Here is a 20,045-nt window from a genome sequence, read left to right on the forward strand (position 1 = left end):
ATGACTTGCACTTGACTTTGTTTTGAGTGAGGGAGAGCTGTGCAGGTCACCAGCCTCACTTCTCCTCCAGAGCCATCTGAATCCAGTGACCAGATATTCATCAGAATGACTAGAGATGACCCAGGATGGGGCAATTGGGGTTAAGGGACTTGCCCAAGGTCACACAGCTAGTGAGTGTCAAGTGTCTGAGGTGAGATTTGAGCTCAGGTCCTCCTGAGTCCTGCACTGGTGCTCTATCCACTGTACCACGTAGATGCCATATTTTATCCTGTTTAACTTCTCTGCAAACCTCCACTCTACCTTTCAGACATCTTGAACCAGAAATCTATCTTAAATTCAACTAGTCCAAAACTGAACTCAGTATCTTTCTCCCCATACCCTCCCTCCCACTCTCTTACCCTGCCTAGTAATGTAGAGGGGAACCTTTATGTCTCCTCTCAGGTCCTCGCTATCCCTCACTGCCCATAGTCAATCTGTCCCTAAGGCTTGTTGATTTCACCCACTCTCCTCTGATATTTTGACCACTCTAGTGCAAGGCTCTCATCTCCTCACTCTTTGACCATTGAAATGGCCTACTAGTTGCTCTGACTGTCACAGATCTCTCCTCATTTCAGTCTATTCTCCATTCAGCCACCAAAATGGTTTTCTTAAAGCACAGGGATGATCATGTCACCTCTTCCACTCAATAAACTCAAATGCCCCTATCACCTCTAGAATAAAATATAAAATCCTTTGTTACTCCAAACCCTTCACAATCTACCTTCCCACCTTTTCAGTTTTCATATACCTTAAGCCTGATATACCCTCCCCCACCTCTACAACCCCAATACTCTTGACATTTGTCTACTATGTGCCAGGCACTTGCTAAGTTTTGGGGATGAAAAAAGAGGCAAAAAGATAATCTCTGCCCTTAAGCAACTCACAGTCTAATGGGAAAGACAACAAACAAATTTATATTTCCATACACACAGACACACACACACATATATGTGTAGAAAGAGAGACAGTGAGACAGAGACAGCCAGGGACAGGCAGATAGACAAGGTATATACAGGATAAACAGGAAATAATTGAAGGAAGGCACTAGAATTAATACAAATTGGGTAAGTTCTCCTATAGAACACAGGGTTTGAGTTGGGACTTGAAGGAAGCCAGGGAAGCTTCATAAATACTTGTTGAATGACTACTCCCGGAGGCTCCAGATAGTGTAGAACAGAGAGGGAACTGGGCAAGTGGACCTCAGACAGTGATCAGTTTGGACTGGGAAAGTCATTCATGATTAGTTTGGAAAATGAGTTTCCTTATCTCTTAAAGGTTAGAGGTAGAGGGGCAAGACCCAGACCTGATCCTAATGCCAATGGGCATGGAAGCATTTCTGTTTTGTTCAGTCCTTTCAGTCATGGCTGAGTCTTTGTGATCCCATTTGGGGTTTTCTTGGAAAAGATACTGAAGTGGTTTCCCATTTCTTTTTCCATTTTTTCAACCTGGGCTGATTCACCTTTCCTTAGGTAGCCATGTGGCCCTCCTGGCAACTTACTATATGATGTCAGATTTGGTGTAGCACCTGATGGGTTTTAGCTTCAGTGGTACTCAGAATGCCTGAATTGGAGTTATCTACCAGTGAGCCACTTCAACAGAAGTGACTAAAGGCTTGTACCATCATGCCCAGTTATTTAATCATAGAATGCCTCGGTTACCTCATCCAGAAAACTAGGGAATAAGATTTAATGGCAGGTTGGCCCTATATCAAAACACTATAGAAAAAAAAAAACTGAGCTCCCGGAGTTAACCTTCTACTTGAGGAGGTATGTAAATCTCAGATTAGGGAGGAGGTCTGGGAAGTACTCCTTTTCTCTGAATTGTGGGAGAGCAGACTACATTAACACCCCCAGGCATGGGCTTTACACCCTGAGTATTTGGGTTAGGTGAAGAGATGTCCCAAGCCCCCTAATTAGAGCACCTTTCCCTGTAAGGTTACCTCCCACCTCCTTTGTACATATATGTACCGATTAGATTAATATGATCCTTGTATCATCCATTACAAGTAACCTTCTGGTGATGGGGTTTGTTTTGTTTTTCCAGGATTTAACATCTCTCCTGGTACCTAGAAATCACCCATAAATGCTAATTCGTTGATTGAACTAGAACCAAGAGAACCTGGGTTATGGCAAAGTTGGTGCCAAAAGGCATTTGGAATTGTTGGGGGGAGGAAGGGAGGGGAAGAGAGAAAATTTAGGGCCAGTCCTCTTGATGGGGTTCAGACTCTGGGAAACTCCTTGAACTCCCCTTGAATCTTCCCACTTAATCTGACCTTTCACATTCAAATCGGTTGCCCTTGGCCTAGCCTGGCCTTCTATTATCTGCTACCTACCTCTCGATTGCCCCACCCATATCCTACCCAAGCCCTGCATTTTCTGATATCTCCTGATTGCCTCCAGCTGTTTCTCACTCTAGATTACATCACTAGTTACCCCAATCTCATCAAGATCCTCCTTAACACCATTCTCCCAGACCACTAGATCACCTGTAGATCTTTCCCCCCCATGGACTTCTGGTATATAAATTCCATCTGGCCTCCTTGAATGTGCTCATTTTCAATTTAACACAGACTTGTCTTAGCTGAGATTCTGGCCTTCTTGTCAATAAGAGGTGCCCAAGGTGACAAGTATTTGATTTAAAGAAGTCTTGAGTTAAATTTCATTTGAGCAGGACCCAGAGTGTTGGTATTTCAGGATCCCTGATTGAAAATAACTGGTAATCTCAAGTTATTCTGCCAAGACTAGAAGGTATGTAAGCCTCCCCCTATCCCCTTCTCATTGGTGTTCTTTTGCAACAGTTTGGCCTCAGTGTGACCTGGAGGATGATGAAGTATGGCCCAATTCTGAGACCTTACAATCCAATACTCTTTTACAGTTTCATATTATATTGTCTCCAAAAGGAAAAATGGATAGAAGTACCTTACATAAGGGCCTTTGTCAAGCTCTCTGAGAATCCCATTCTTAGAAAAGATGGTAAGATGCTTGTAGCTAGAGCCACCCCACAAAAGGACAAAGGGGGTGAATTGGACTTTTTGGATGATCCCCTGTTTATGACTCCCAGGATCTTGACCTCACCTCCTTCCCTACCTCCATTTCTACCACCCAACTCCTATCCCCACCTCAGCCTCTCCTGCCTCTCCCTTTCCTCCCCCAACCCTGGCCTCCCCCTTCTTGGACATCCCTTCTTTCCTTTGGTTTCCATTTCCTTTTTCTCTATGCTAATCCCCCTCGATTCCTGCCTTATTTACCTTCCATGTATCCTACCCTATGTCTCCTCCCACGTCCCCTCCCGCCTTGGCCACCCCTGCTCAGTTCTCAGCCACAGGTCTTACTGAGGTGCCTCCCTCTGGGGAATGTTCTCTCTGGGGGAACATTCACTCAGACCTCAGGCCCCACCTCTAGCAGTTCTGGGTTATCATCGCCTATAACCCCTTCATCTCCTCAGGTGCCAGCTGATCTTTCCCCTTACCAGCCCAATCCCTTGACCTTGTGCCACCATCCAGCTCAGTCAGCATTCCCTCAGTCTCTTCCTCATGAAAACCAGGACTTCTATCTTTCTAACCAAGCCCCTGCCCCCACAGTGCCTCATGTCCCATTCTCCATCTCAGACCTAATTCAGGTTAAAGAGAAACTGGGGAGATCCTTGGAAGACCCCTCTGGGCTTACTGAGGGTTTTAGGGACATATCTCTACAATATGAACTTTGTTGGAAGGATCTACATATTCTTTTTTCTATCTGCTTTACAGTTGAGGAGGATCTGGGAGCAATCCCAAAAGTTAGGGGTTGAGTGAGCAGTAATCCTACAATATTCCGCCCCCCCCCCACCGGGACAGCGGCTGTTCCCACTAGTGACCCAGGATGGGATTATTTAAACAGTGAAGATGAGGTTTTTGGGTGCTGGGGACCCCAAAATACCGGTAGTCTGGGTCTGCTTGAATGAATTCAACTCAAGCCTTCTCAAAGTCAAAGAAAACAAAGTTTATTAAAGATTCCCCATCTTGGGTTGGCTCTTAAGGAGCCTAAACATTTGTAACACTTGTATTCACAAGCTAGATAGTCTGAGCTGGATCGAATCTAAGCACCTTCATGGAGTTGAGATAGAACTAAATACAGAAAAGACTACAGGAGGGATTGTGGGTGGTATGGCAGTGTAGGGTGATGGGAGGAGGGGTTTAGGGAGGGTCTTGAAAAGTCCAAGGAGGGAATCCAAGGAGGGTCAAAGACTGGAAACAGCTGGAGGCTGTTTGGGTGGGAAGCAGGTGGGTCAATCTAGAGATCTTGATAAGGGCAGTATGAGAATCTTGATGGGAGTGGTCAGCAGCCTGGGGAATGGGGTTTTGATGGGATCAAGGGTTGGGGGGTGTGCAACAGAGACCTGAACAGAATGATAATGAAATTCTATGAGCTTCCTGAAAGTGCTGGAAAAAATGGGAAGATTAGATTTGAGTAAGAAAGGCCAGATTAAATGGGAAGATTCAAGGGGAACTCAAGGAGTTTCCCAGAGTCTGAACCCCATCAAGGATAGAGGAAAGAGACCGGGTAGTAATTTGCCTGTTAGAAGGCCTAAAAGCTGCATTTCTCAGGAAGAAGGCAGATGAAATTCAGTTTTATGCTCATAGTAACAATCCAAAGTGCTTTTATCATTCCCTGAAATCTATTTGTGTGGATGTACACGTAGATAGAACAATTTGATAGATGGGGTAGTACTAAGTTTGTTACAGATCTTTAATCATACTTGCTCCCGCATGTGGATCATGCCTGTTTCAGCTTCCAGATGATGCCTTACGCCACTGAGGCATGCTGTTAACTATCAGGTACTTTCTAATCTATGTTCTGCTTTTTCCCTATCACAATGACAGGTGGACCACAGCATGGAAACCCTGTCTTTTCCTAGACTGACTCCAGCTGAGATTGTGCCTCATGTCCAGAATTCAGTACTGAAGAGAGCTGACGGCAAAGACCTTTCCAAGAATGACATTTTTTCCAAATCCAAAGGTACTAAACGTGTTCATGTAATGTGATGACATGGGTAACTAAGTAGGCATAATGTCAACTACTCTTAAGAGCAGCCAAAGAAAATGACCTCTGCTTGTTCAGTGCTCACAGAGTCTATTTTCCAGTACCTAGTTTATTTTGAAATAACATTGAAATGGTATATGGGGCTACTTTTTCCCATTCCCAGTGGTGATTAGATGTGGGAAAATAAGTTGTTTTCCTCAAAATGTGGGTGTGTAGTTTCTGTCTAATTCAGTCTTGGGGAGTGGGATAGTGGTGTCAAATTCGAGAAATAGATCTCTGCTGGTCATGTGTTGACTTAGAAAATCACAAATTAGCATTGTTTTGTTAAACATTTCCCAGTGACATTTCTTTCTGGTTCTGGCTCTTGAGAGGTTGGTGCCTCTGGCCCAGGGCCCCAAGTCTTTAAGGGTCTAGCCCAAGATCACACAGCTAGTTTGTGTCAGAGGCTGGGCTTAGTATTCAGACTGGCTGTGGGCTGAAATGTTCATTTTGGATGTCAGATTTTTACCAGTCTCCACTTTACCCCTTCCCTAATGTGACAATTCTCTGGATTGGTCTAGTTGAAAGAAGATCTGGAAAACTTTCATCATGTTAGGAAAATGGATAGGGTAGCAGACGGCCCACGTCCCTACCCGGCTTGGTGATGTGGTGAAGAAGAAAGAGACACGAGAGGTGGGAAAAGATAGACCAATTCTGTTTATTGATCCAAGGGTTAGGGTATATATAGACAGAAACTGCAAGCCTATGTGACGTTCTGCTCGTCTCCTGTTCCTGTGATTTGGCCAGTCTTATTGTCTTTAAAGACTGTTAGCCTAGAGGACATCTATTTTACATATCCCTTGTTTTCTGTAATTCCCATGTTTGTCTCTTGGAGACAGCAACATCTGGGGGGCATGGAGAGCCATTCCGGATGATAATGAGCACCATCTCAAAGAACAGGTTCCCCAAAGGTCTTTCTTGATCTTGTCAACAGCACTCCACCCTGACCCTCAACAGGACAGAATTTCTTTTGGGGTAGAAGGTAGGGCTTTCACTGGCCTGCTGAATCCTAATAAATTGAAACCTGCTGGCACAAGATGTTCACTTGTAAATCAGGGCACCAAATAACACTGGTTGTATTAATGTCCCTGAACTGCTTCTTATGTCCTCTCTTCTTAAACTATGTTTGACTTCCCTGTCAGAAGTGTTGCATTTTTTAAATTTGCATGACTGCCAGCTAGACCCTATTCCCTGTTTCTCTTTGTGGAGAAAATTGTGGGTATCTGCAGATGACCTTTTTGCTTTATTGTAGCTTAAGCAACCTATATGGTTCTAAGTCTTGAACATTCATTGTTTTTATAGAGTTCACCATACTAAAATGTGTTGCGATTGTAAAAAGTGAACAAATTTGAGGGAGAATAGAATTGAGTAATTTATGTGTTCTTACCTTTTTCAATGAATATTCCAGTCACCATAAAATACTGCAGTATGTATTTCAGTGATAAGAATTATGGGATTTCTTTTATATTACAAAGATGAATTTTGAAGGTAGACATTTTTCTCTTGCAGCCTGAAGTCGTGCGCAAGATTTTCATGCGAACCCTACAAATTGTGTATGGGATACCACTGGAAGCTTTTCACATGGTGGGTTTGCTTGGAGGCTCAAATGAGATAATGAGTGGTAAATACTGTGTGTGTAAAATGCTGCAGAAATGAGACCATCATTAAGATGAAACAAAAAATCTTGCAGCTCCTCTCTTTCCCATTGGGCACAGTCGGTTCTTTGCGTGGACGTTCTGTTTCAGTCCAACTGAAGTTCAACCTTCTCAATTCTGCTCAAGTGACCAAACATGAGATTCACTAAGATGAATATTGATGCCTTTTTGAAGGTAGAATTAACCCCACCATGGAGATCACACATAATCAGATATTATTAAAGCCATTAAGTTATTTTTAGATGTCTTTAGACATAACAGTAAGCAAATGCAAACTTCTGTCCTTGCCTTCTTCACAAGAAATCGGCCCCAATCAGGTCCAATCTGGCAAAAGCGTAAGTATAATTGAAAAGAACTAGAAAACAGGAGGGTGTTTGGTATTTTCAAATGGAATGATTTTCCCATAATTAGTGCTACATAGAAAACCCAAATTTGGTTCAGCTAGACACTTTTGTGGTAGGACCTGCCTCTGGAAAGGCCTGCACTTGGCTTTGGAGACATGCAGACCAAAACCACAATTGTCTCCGTCCTCAAGGAGAGTCACACAAAGGGGAATGGAAGTCGAGGAAAGGTCTTGTCTTTTCAGAAATCTTCCAACATGAATTTGGAAGATGTGTCTGGCGTTAGCATCAGAAGATCCTGGGCTCTGATTGCTTCCAGGTCAGCTTCTCTCTGCTTGTGTGGGGTTTAACAAGAGTTATGTCACTTCTCTGGATGCTCGGCTCTCTCCCCTGTAAACTGATCTCATTTTTTATGTTCATATACGTGCATAAGTATATGTATATAGATGGGTGTATAGACGTATTTTAGGATTCTTTGGTTAATGTTGATTCAGTGTTTACATTTTCTTCAGTTTGTAGGTTGAATCTGATCCATTTTGAGCCTTCCCTGTGTGCCAGACACTGTGCTGGGTACCAGGTATAAAAAGTCAAAAATGAAGCAAGCACTTTCTCGTAACCTCCTTGAGGGCAAGGACTGTCTTGCCTCTTCTTGTATTCCTGGTGTCTAACTCCATGCCTGCCACATAACAGGCATTTAATAGATGTTCACCGATTGCCTAGGATTACTCATTATCTCAATCAACAGAACTCAGTGTGTTTCGTTCTGGGTAGCTTGGGAAGCTCTGATAAAGCTAGGTATAAGTGACCTGGCCTAAATCAGGGTTAGGGTTAGAAAGGAAGGGACTTATTTTTATCTTAGGATACAAAGCAAGGATGCAAGTTGCCAAGGCACATTTAGGGCTAGTGTTAGAGTTGAGACCCTTAGACACCACCTTCTCCCTTCTAACACTACTACCACCCTATCACTTCATGTCTAGATTACCTAAATAGTCTATGAGGTGGTTTCTATTCAGCAAATTCAATCATGTAAAGGCACTGGGCAGTGGAGGGGTTGGGGTGGGGGGGGATGATGGCTTGTTTCATGGAGCTGAAACCCAGCAGAGAAACCAATGGAAGATCTCTCCCCATTGCAGCCCATCCTCAGCTGCCAGAGGGATCTTCCTACAGCACAGGTTCCCCTCTCCCTTAAGTCAACTCCAGGTATTCTCTGGCACTTTCAGAATCAAACATGGAATCTTGTTGGCCTTTAAAGCCCCTCCTCCTTTTCTGTTCTCTGCAGTCCAGTGACACTGGTGTCTCTGCCATTCTTCAAACAAGACTCTTCATATCCTGTTCTGTCATGTCCGACTCTGTGACCCTGTTTGGGGGTTTTCTTGGCAAAGATACTGTAGTGGTTTACCATTTCCTTCTCCATATCATTTGATGGATGAGGAAACTGAGGCAGACAGGGTCACACAACTAATAAGGTGGGATTTGAACTCAGGTCCTCTTGACTTCAGGGTTGTTGCTCTATCCACTGTGCTACCTAGCTGCCCCTTAATCTCCTGACTACAGGCATTTTCACTGCCTGTCCCTTCTTTCTGGAATTCTCTCCCTCATCATCTCTGTCTCCTGACTTCCCTCAAACCTCAGTCTCTAAAAGAAGACTTTCCCAAGCCTCCCTCTCTTGTGAGTTCTCAAGGACAGGCTGCTTTGCACAGTGCCTAGGAAACAGGAGGGGCCTAGTAATTTATCGACTGACTGACTTAAATTCATTTAAGCTTATGTCCCTTTCCCCTGGGAGAACATGCTTGTAATAGTGATTGATAGAGGCTTACAGGATTTCATGTGTCCAGAGGGATACCATGTCCCCAACATAAAGCCTAAAGTTTGCATGAAAAGAAATCTTTATTCTCTAACTCCCTAAGGGGTAAGAAGGGGACATCCTGGCTTCCCTCCAACCTCCTTCTTCCTTTGTAAAGTGTGGAGGCATAGCCATTGCCTACCAACCACAGTACATTAAAGATTTTGTTCACACCGAGGTTGTGGGATCATTGATGGAGTCTCTTGAGAGTGGAAAATAAGTTATCTACCATCGCAGCCCAACTGACATTGCTTATGTTTCTTAACCCTAACCCTAAATGCGCTGAAGTCATGTATCCACAGTTAATGGAAGGCTTCTTACCATTATTTAACTTGTTTAATTATATGTAAGTAAAATGTGTTTTCTTTTAACTTTCCATTACCTGTTGCTTCAATTTAATCTTTTAAAAATTAAAACCCAGAGGAAAGGTTTTATTTTTCTTCCACTTGGACTTTTAGATTCATAGACATAACCTATTCAAGTAAAAAGTATTCTGATTAAATAGCTTCCATTATTAGGGGAAGACAGTTGTGTCAGGTTTTAAGAATACTTTCAATTTGTCAGATTTCAGAATTGATTCCTTTGTGTGGGCTGGTGGGCTGGTCCTTGATTCCCACCTTGACCACCATTTTGGAAACCTAATCAATAGCTTGTTCTTAAATACTTATGTAGTAAATATAACTAAAAGGTAAAATTATGAAGTCAGCCTTTTTGGTGGTAGATGCTCATTCTTCTGAAAGCTGGTTGTCTGGCAACAAAAATGTCAGCACATGCCCACCAGTAGCTAAGACTTAGACTTAGAATGGCAGACTAAGATAAGAGATTATTTAAGATTTATACAGTAACCTACCTCAAGTGACACAGGTTTGTAGAGAGAGCCAGGGACTCATACCAAGGGTTTTCAGCTCCAAGTCAACTGGAGTTTCTGTTATGACACGTAAACTTTAGGTTCAGGTGTTGGACCAAGATCTTCTGGGCATGGTTACCATTTTTCAATATTTCTCCTGGTCTAACATAATGATTAATTTCCATAAATTGTATGGAAAATTTTCAAAACCCTTTATATATATATTATCTTTTATTTTTACTACAAACCTGTGAATTACTACTTAGGGTGTTACTCCTCTTTAATAATGGTAGCACACATTTATAAAAGGAATTCTAAAATGTTACATCATTTTATAATGACTGCAAACCTGGGAGGCAGGTGTGATGACTATTCCCATTTTACTCATGAGGAAACTTTACTGGGAGAGACACCCAACTCGTGAGTATCTGAGGCTGAATTTGAACTTGGGTTTTTTTGACTTTGGGTACACTGCTCAATCCACTGGGCCACGTGGTTTCCCCTTTGTTTCACAAATAAGAAAGTATGGCTCAGAAAAGTTGCTGTATGCCTGTGCTTTTAGTCAGACGTTATACATTTGAACCCAGGGCATTCTTGATTCTACTTCCTCATGGACAATACAAAAACTGTGTAGGAATAAGGGGCTATGTGAATAATGTCACCTAGGAGGGGGAGAGCCAGGAGCATTGCATACATGGTCTGCACAGGTTCTGCAGTATCTAGGCTTGGTGGTACCTTCCCAAAGCTGGGGAAGTGGAACATCAAGTGCAGGTCATCCATAGTTTGCATTGGTAATTTTGGTTTTATCTCAGTCCTCAGGGAACCTTTTCTTTGCATTTGCCGGGTGAATGATTTCAAGTTTGCTGACATTCTGTACCCAAGTAAGTTGAAGTTTGTTCGTAGCTACATCCATCTTTAAAACATTGTTTACTTGCATATACAGAAGTACCACAGGCAACTCACTATCAAGAAATTAACATTTATAGGGAATAATAAATTGTGCCCATTATTATTTTGTAGCACCCTAACCAACCCCTTCTGCAGAAGAAAACCCTGCTACATTAACAGGAGTAAGCACCCTACTATGTTCCCAAGATCAACACTTCCTTAATAAAGAAAACATCTGATTTTTGTTAGAACGATAAAAGCCAAGCACAGTGAATGAGAGCTTACTATATGAAAAGCTTGCTATATGCTAACCACTGTGAGCCTAAATTACAAAGGCAAAGACTCTCCTTGCTCTCAACAAACTTACTGATTGGCAAAATCTCACACACAAAAGAGCAGTGTCAGGGAAGAGCCCTTTGGGAAAATGACAGATGATGAATGGGGCAGGGGGCGGAGGTGGGGGCATAGATGGACCCATACACCTTGGAGAAATGTGCAGAAATGATTCTAGAAGGAAGACTCTGTTGGCAGCGGGGCAGGTGGTGAGGAGCCTGTGATGGAGAGGGTGAAGTGAAGCCTGGCTTTCCTGAAACCTTATGATTGGAGAGATGATCACCAAGAAGTCTGTGCTGTTGGGTGGAAAGTCTGTGACTGCCATGGGGTGTAGGCTAAGAGGCATGTGGAGGACATTGGGAAAAGGAGGTGGTAGGAGGAGGAGCCTTCCACAGAAAGTGACATTAAGAATGGGCATAAAGAAAAGATATTTCCCTAATGTCTGAATTTCTAGTAATGCTATTTATCTTATAACACTTTTATAGTTATTAATTTATTAGAAAATTATAAAAAAAAGTGATAAGATTTATTCATTTTTTAAAAAAATGTTGCACCTCTCTTCTTACCCCACCATCATCCCTCTGTATACACAAGCAAGTTGGTTGTAAAATTTTAAAGAAAAAAAATATGAAAGCAATTGTTGAATCTAACCTTAGTTTTGGAATTAGGTTAGTTATGGACTGCATGAAAACTGCATTATTCTTTATTTTAAAAGCTGAATGGCTATTTTGATAACAACTGGGAAAAGAATTCACAGTTTTAGGCTGTCTTGAGGTCCACAAGAATTAGGCTGACTCTAACATTATCTTGCTTTATTTTTCAGAAGGAAAACGTACATGTCGAGTTTTAAGTGCCATCATCAACTTCATTCACTTCAGAGAATCATGTCGAGAAACATACATGAAATATTTACAGGAACATGTAAGATGAAGCCTCCTTTTTTGGTTTAATATGGGAGCAGTCTTCCACAAACATTTTCTGAATTGTAGATGTCCTTTTAACCAATGAACAGCAAGAGATTCCACTAGTTAATTTAATATTTTTAAACTCCATGTTTCTAAGGCACTAAGCAATAGCCAGTTGTCTGAGACAATTTGTTCCCCACAATAACTTAGAATCAATTTGAGCAGATAAGACAATGACAAAGGAATACAGAATGGAGCATAGAACCCAGAAGAGGCAGGAACCAAAGGACTGTGAGAAATACAAGGGGAAAAACTGGAGGCTGGAGGAGGTGCTCTCTGAGCCTCTTCTTAAAGATTGAGTGGAAATCCCTGGGTGGAGATAATAAGAGGTCCATTACAAGTGAGGGTCTTGTTGGGATCATTGGGCAGCCCCAGAAGAATCCTGTGGCTTAAGTCTTGGCTCTCTTCTTGACCAATCCTTTACTGAGTTAAGTTACTTCAGACTAATGTTTTCACCTTTCTGAGCCCTACAAAATACTTGTAAATTGTAACGGGACGAGTTAGAGCCAACCTCTATCCATCTCAGGACACCACACTGAAAGGCTGCCTAGATAACCTAGGGGCTTGTCAGTAGGGGTGGAACTAGATGGATTCAGGAGGAAGGGTCTCGTCCTTGTTTGCAACGTGGCAGTTCTTTGTCCTGGCTCGGGATGTCCAGTGGAGAAGACACCCATATCAGGGAAGGTGATAGGTGATAGGTTCAATGTGAAAGGTGATAGGTGGTAAGTCCTACATAGGGTTTAGGAATGTATGTAGGTAAAACTATATATGCATGTGCTTTAGATGAATAAAACGGAGTCTTCACCACCTTTGTCTCCCACCCCATTTCATTACTCACGAGATCAAGGCCTCTTGCTGGACAAGAGCCTTGGGTCGGGGTCAGGGGTTCCTGTAAATGGTCTAGGGGACCCCAACAGTAAATCTCTTTCCAAGGTAGCCATCCATACTCTAAATAGTAGGAGAGTTACATGTTCCAGATGTAGGATAAGTTAGAGAAACAGTGAAGAAGAATCTCCTTGGTCAGTGGTTTGTAAATAGGTTGGAAAGGTTGGTGGGAGTCAGGGTATGGAAAATCTTAAGTGATTGGCCAAGAATTGGAAGCTTTATTCCATAGGCACTGTAAGTAGCCATGTAGTGGAATGTTAAAAATAATCCACCACCCCTCCCCCCCATTTAGGGTTCTGTTTTAAAAAATAAGAAAGGCAGATATTAACTTAAGAAAATGGATGTGTGACATGGCTTGGAAATGTCCAGAAAGCACTAACATTTAAGGTAAGGTAACATTAACAGGAAGATCTTGTCTCAGTGGGCTGAGGATCACAAGGTAATGTCTAGGAAGCATTCTGTGAACTGGAATGTGTTGTAGATCAGCCTTGATGACAGGAGAAGTATTTGAAGGACTAATGTGAGGGCAAGGCTGATGCTTAGCCCCCTAATATAGGATAAAGAGCAAATGGCAGAAGTTAGAGGGAGAGATAGGTAGTTGTATCCCCAAATCTAAGATTTCAGCTCATGTAAGCATATATGTGCATGTATTTTTTTAAAACCTCCCAGAAGTTTCAAGAGGCAAAAAAATTAAACCTGCAATACTAAAATTAGAAAATTGATAGTCACATCCAAATAACTATTTGGATCAAGGTCAAGGAAATTGGACCAATGCTTGATAAAAAAGAGTCCTGTGTTATCTCAGCAAAGAGCCTAGAACAGCAAGAAGATGGGAATGGGGAGCTCAGAAGATAGAACTGAGTCCTAGTGTTTGGGACACAGGTGATTGCTACCATGGGGCAAAGCTTCTGTCCTCATTACTTCCCTTCTGAAGTGATACTTCTAATGAGTGAGGCAGAAGTAATAACACAGACATTGGTTTGAAGGCAGAGAACAAACTTGATATGTCAGAAACTAATTCCATGAGATTGGAAAAAAATGTCTCATTCTTTACATCTCAAAGAATACATTTCACAATAGGCAAAAGAAGATAAAAAAGTGACCAAGGTAAGGCAATCCTACTTAGAAAAATTCAGGAAAATAATCAACTGATTGAAAAAGTGTAGGGGGGCGGAGCCAAGATGGCGAAGTAGAAAGATGCACATACACATAGCTCTGAATCCACAAACCACAGAACGGCAGAGGGGACTAACCCAGGGCGAATTCTGCACCCAGAGACCACGGAATATTGGAGCGAGGGGGATTTCTGTTCTGGAGAGACCTGCAAACCTCTCGCGGGGGGACCTTCGTGTCGGGTCGCCGGGGCGGGAAGAGGAAAGCAGCCCTGCCGTGGCAGCGACACTGTGGGAAAGAGATCCAGCGGCCACGTGGGTCCCCCCACCCACAGAGGGACCTGCAAACCTCTCACAAAAGGTCCGTTGCGCTGTAGACACGGTGCCCAGCCCAGACCTGCGGCTGTGACGGTGGCCGCGGCTCCGAGAGACAAAGTTCTGAGAGGGATCCGGAAGCGGGATCTTCAGCAGCTGCACGGGCCCCCCACCAACAGGTGACTGACGGGGGTAGGTGAGAGAGTCTCTTTGGCGGGTTGAGAGGGGAGCATGTGACCCCATAGCTCGGGCCCCCCCGGGAGGTGGGGGCTGAGAGGCGGCTGCAGACGGGGGCTCCCCAAACGAGAGGGAGCCTGGATCCATTGTGGAAGGTCTGTGTATAAACCCCCTGAGGGAATTGAGCCAGAGAGGCGGCCCTGCCCCTGACTTCAGCACCTGAGCCTAATTTAACACTGAATAACAGCCCTGCCCCTGCCAAAAATCCTAAGGCAGGAAGCAGCATTTGAATCTCAGTCCCCAAACGCTGGCTGGGAGAACCAGGAGGCGAGGTGGATGTGAGGAGAACATTCAGAGGTCAGACCACTAGGGGGAGACAATGCCAAGAAAAGGGAAAAGAAATAAAACTATTGAAGGGTACTTTATGGGAGAAAAATCACTTCCTCCCTTCCTTTCTGATGGGGAGGAACAAGGCTTGCCATCAGGCAAAGACACAGAAATGGAGGACTCTGTGCCCTAGCCCACCCAATGGGCTCGGTCCATGGAAGAGCTCAAGAGGAATTTTGAAAATCAAGTTAGAGAGGTGGAGGAAAGACTGGGAAGGGAAATGAGAGGGATAAGGGAGAAGCATGAAAAACAGATCAGCTCCCAGCTAAAGGAGAACCAAAAAAATCTTGAAGAAATTGGCACCTTGAGAACTAGCCTAACTCAGCTGGCAAGGGAGGTGCAAGGGGCCAATGAGGAGAAGAATGCCTTCAAAAGCAGAATTAACCAAATGGAAAAGACTATTCAAAAGCTTACTGAAGAAAATAGATCTCTCAAATCTGGAATGGTACAGATGGAAGCTTTGGACTTTTCGAGAAAGACAGATATCTCAGAACATACCGCGCAGATTCGAAAAATGGAAGATAATGTGAAATATCTTATTGGAAAAAACAACTGACCTGGAAAATAGAATCAGGAGAGACAATGTAAAAATTCTGGGACTACCTGAAAACCATGATCAAAAGAAGAGTCTAGACATCATCTTCCATGAAATTATCAAGGAAAACTGCCCTGAGATTCTAGAACCAGAAGGCAAAATAAATATTCAAGGAATCCGCAGAACACCGCATGAAAGAGATCCAAAAAGAGAAACTCCTGGGAGCATTGTGGCCAAATTACAGAGTTCCCAGGTGAAGGAGAAGATATTGCAAGCAGCTAGAAAGAAACAATTCAAGTATTGTGGAAATACAATCAGGATAGTACAGGATCTGGCACCTTCTACATTGAGGGATAGAAGGGAATGGAATAGGATATTCCGGAGGTCAAAGGAACTAGGACTGAAGCCAAGAATCACCTACCCAGCAAAACTGAGTATAATACTTCAGGAGAAAAAAATGGTCTTTCAATGAAATAGAAGACTTTCAAATTTTCCTGATGAAAAGACCAGAGCTGGAAAGAAAATTTGACTTTCTAACACAAGAATGAAGAGAACCATAGGAAGGCGAACAGCGGAGAGAAATCATAAGGGACTTACTAAAGTTGAACTGTTTACATTCCTACATGGAAAGACAATATTTATAACTCTTGAAACATTTCAGTATCTGAGCACTGGGTGGGAGTACACACACACACACACACATGCACACACGTACACATACATAGATACAGAGTGCACAGAGTGAATTGAAGAGGATGGGATCATATACTAAAAAAAAAAAAATGAAATCAAGCAGTGAGAGAGAAATATTGGGAGGAGAAAGGGAGAAGTTATATGGGGCAAATTATCTCTCATAAAAGAGGCAAGCAAAAGACTTATTAGTGGTGGGATAAAGAGGGGAGGCAAGAGAAAAACATGAGATCTACTCTCATCACATTCCACTAAAGGAAAGAATATAATGCACACTCATTCTGATAGGAAAACCTAGCTCATAATACAGGAGAGTGGGGGACAGGGGCACAAGCAGGAAGGGGGGGAGGATAGAGGGGAGGGCATGGGGAGGAGAATGCAATACGAGGTCGACACTCATGGGGAGGGAAAGGACCATAAGAAAATAGAAGTAATGGGGGACAGGACAGGATGGAGGGAAATATAGTTAGTCTTATACAACACAACTAGTATGGAAATCATTTGCAAAACTAAACAGATATGGCCTATATTGAACTGCCTGTCTTCCAGGGGGAAGGGGTAGAGAGGGAGGGAGCTAAAGAAGTTGGAACTCAAAGTGTTAGGACCAAATGTAATGTTCTTACCACTGGGTAACAAGAAACACAGGTTAAGGGGTCAAGAGAAGACGGAGACAAGGGCAGGGAGGGAGGATAGAGGAGAGAGCAGATAGGTCACAGGGGCAATTAGAAAACTTGGGTCTGGGGGGGGAGGGGGAGAAAAGGGGAGAAAATTTGTAACCCAAAATTAAAAGTTTAATAAAAAAAAAAAAGTGTAGCATTCCACCCCCTGTGGTCTCTACTGCCGGCTGCCTCGATCTAGGATCAGTACACCTCCTTCTAGTCACCTTGTGTCAGTAAGTAGGAAAATAGTAGCACCTGAATAGCAAAGAAACTATGGCCTTGAAACACATTTCCAGCAACAACTGCTTTGAAGGGTTTCAGAAAGTTTAGAAATGAGCATGACAGTATGGAACTAAAATGCAAAATGAAATTTGGAATCTGCTTATCACCAAATGGAGAAACTGAAAAATGTCCTGTACTTTACTGGCTGTCTGGTTTAACTTGCACAGAACAAAATCTTATCACAGAAGCTGGTTATTGTCAAGCTGCAGCAGAGCATGGCCTCATTGTTGTTGCACCAGATACCAGTCCACGTGGCTGTAATATTAAAGAAGATGATAACTGGGACTTTGGTGCTGGTGCTGGTTTTTACATGAATGCCACTGAAGAATCTTGGACAACCAACTATAGGATTTATCTATAAATATATCTATTTTGGACATTCTATGGGAGGCCATGAAGCTCTGATTTGTGCTCTGAAGAATCCTGGAAATCTGTGTCAGCATTTGCTTCAATCTGTAATCCTCTGTCCTTGGGGGGGAAAGGCTTTCAGTGGATATTTTGGATCAGATCAAAGTAAGTGGGAGGTGCATGATGCTACTCATCTTGTGAAATCTTATCCAGAATCTCAATTGGACATATTAATTGATCAAGGCAAAGTTGATCAGTTCCTTAAAGATGGACAATTACTTCCTGACAACTTTATAGCTTCCTGTGCAGAGTGAAAAGTTCCAGTTGTTTTTTGATTGCAAGAGGGATATGATCATAACTACTACTTCATAGCAACTCTTGTTAACAATCACATCAGACATCATGCAAAATACTTGAACACGTAAAGCTGCTTATACAAGTCATCTCAGTTATAAAAGTTACCATGTAAACTGAACTTTTGAAAAGAATTGCATGAAAAATTACTGCCTGTGTGTTGGGGGTGTAAACTCAGTTCCATGTGGACAGTCTCGGGCAGGTAAAGGTGAGGACTTCTAAACCTTAGAGTTCTCATGAGGCCCCCCCAGGGAACAGCAGGGAATTGAGGTGTGAGACTGGGCTATCTCGTGCATTTCCACCTCTTCCCGTGGGAAACGTGCTGAGAGAGAGCATCCCTGCCCTCAAGATTGGCCCGGGGTCTGAGCACACCTATTGTTGTCTAACAGGCACGGTATTCAGGTGCAAACTATGCGGCGGGAGAGCTTAAGTAGGGTCAGGAAAGCCTGAAGGTGCTCTTAGCGCTGAGGGGCCCTTAGAGGACAGAAGGCCCCTCTTCCCTCTTCCCTTTCTTCTTTCTTCCCTCTCCCCTCTTCCCTCTTCCATTCTCTTACTGTAAGATCTTTGCCTCCTTGGGAGATTCCTCTCTCCTCAGGAAGAATTCCCCCTGCGCATGTAACCAAGACCCTGAATAAAGCCTAACCCTTGTTCCACTCTGGAAAGTCTCTTCTCTCATACGTTTATCTGGTTTGGCCAGCTGAAGACCTGCAATAGGTAAGGTAAGACTCGGGTAGCCCTTAGGCCTCTAGGCCTGACACCTGTGAACATTCACTTCTAATTTTTATCGTAAAAGCTTACCACCTTCTGAATGAATATATAAAATCAAGCATTTAGATTCCTTTTTGTTTCTCGTAAATACTCTGATAGAAGAATTTATGGGTAGTTTGAAATTCTTGTAAAATTAAGTTTCAAGGATCATAGAATATGTGAATGATTACAGTTGGCTATAAAGAATACAGTTATTTAGATGTATTTGGACATGTAACAACAAGTTATTGGTCATTGGGTGTATCAGTTCATAGAGAATTAAATTACGAATTTGTATCTTAGTAACTGAATAAAGAGATTTTATGCATTAAAAAAAAAAGGGGCGGAGCCAAGATGGCGGAGTAGAAAGACGCACATACACATAGCTCCGAACCCACAACCCACAGATCGGCTACAGGGGAGCAACTCACGGTGAATTCTGCACCCAGAGGCCACGGAATATTGGAGCGAGGGAGATTTCTGTTCCGGAGAGACCTGCAAACCTCTCGCGGGGGGTCCTTCGTGCTGCGGACTGGGCGCCGGGACTGGGAGCTGAGTGCAGCCCTGCAGTGGCTGCGACACCGTGAGGAAAAGATCTGAGCGGTCTATGGGGACGGGACCTCCAGTGGCCACGCGGGTCCCTCCACCCACAGAGGGACCTGCAAACCTCTCGCAAAAGGTCCGTCGCGCTGCAGACGCGGAGCCCAGCCCAGACCTGCTGAGGCCACGGCTCCGAGAGGTACAGATCTGAGCAGGCTTCAGGGATGGGATCTCCAGCGGTGGCACAAGCCCCCCCCCCCCCCACAGGTGATGAGGGTCGGTGAGAGAGTCTCTTTGGCAGGTTGAGAGGGGAGTGGGGTGCCCCCATGGCTCTGCCCCCCCCCCCCCGGGAGATAGAAGCTGAGAGGCGGCTGCAGACAGGGGCTCCCCAAGCGGGCGGGAGCCTGCATCCATTGTGGAAGGTCTATGCATAAACCCCCTGAGGGAACTGAGCCTGAGAGGCGGCCCTGCCCCAACCTGACCATCTGAACTTAATTCTCACACTGAATAGCAGCCCTGCCCCTGCCAAAAGCCCTAAGGCGGGAAGCAGCATTTGAATCTCAGTCCCCAAATGCTGGCTGGGAGGACCAGGAGGCGAGGTGGGTGTGAGGAGAATATTCAGAGGTCAAGCCACTGGCTGGGGAGAATGCCCAGAAAAGGGAAAAGAAATAAAACTATTGAAGGGTACTTTCTCGGAGAAAAGACACTTCCTCCCTTCCTTTCTGACAAGGAAGAACAATGCTTACCATCAGGCAAAGACACAGAAATCAAGGATTCTGTGTCCCAGCCCACCCAATGGGCTCAGGCCATGGAAGAGCTAAAAAAGAATTTTGAAAATCAAGTTAGAGAGGTGGAGGAAAAACTGGGAAGAGAAATGAGAGGGATGAAAGAGAAGCATGAAAAGCAGATCAGCTCCCTGCTAAAGGAGAACCAAAAAAATGTTGAAGAAATTAACACCTTGAAAACTAGCCTAACTCAATTGGCAAAAGAGGTTCAAAAGGCCAATGAGGAGAAGAATGCTTTCAAAAGTAGAATTAGCCAAATGG

The 20,045-nt window shown here is 43.6% G+C and overlaps 2 pseudogenes; both read left to right on the forward strand.

Annotated features, from left to right (window-relative positions):
• The first annotated feature begins 2,584 nt into the window (after positions 1–2,584).
• Positions 2,585–20,045, forward strand: part of LOC140513080 (kinetochore protein Nuf2-like) — a 43,135-nt pseudogene continuing 25,674 nt past the window's right edge.
• On the forward strand, positions 16,903–18,425 carry LOC140513081 (S-formylglutathione hydrolase pseudogene; annotated as a pseudogene).

Source organism: Notamacropus eugenii, chromosome 7 (assembly GCF_028372415.1).
Source record: "Notamacropus eugenii isolate mMacEug1 chromosome 7, mMacEug1.pri_v2, whole genome shotgun sequence".
NCBI lineage: Eukaryota > Metazoa > Chordata > Mammalia > Diprotodontia > Macropodidae > Notamacropus > Notamacropus eugenii.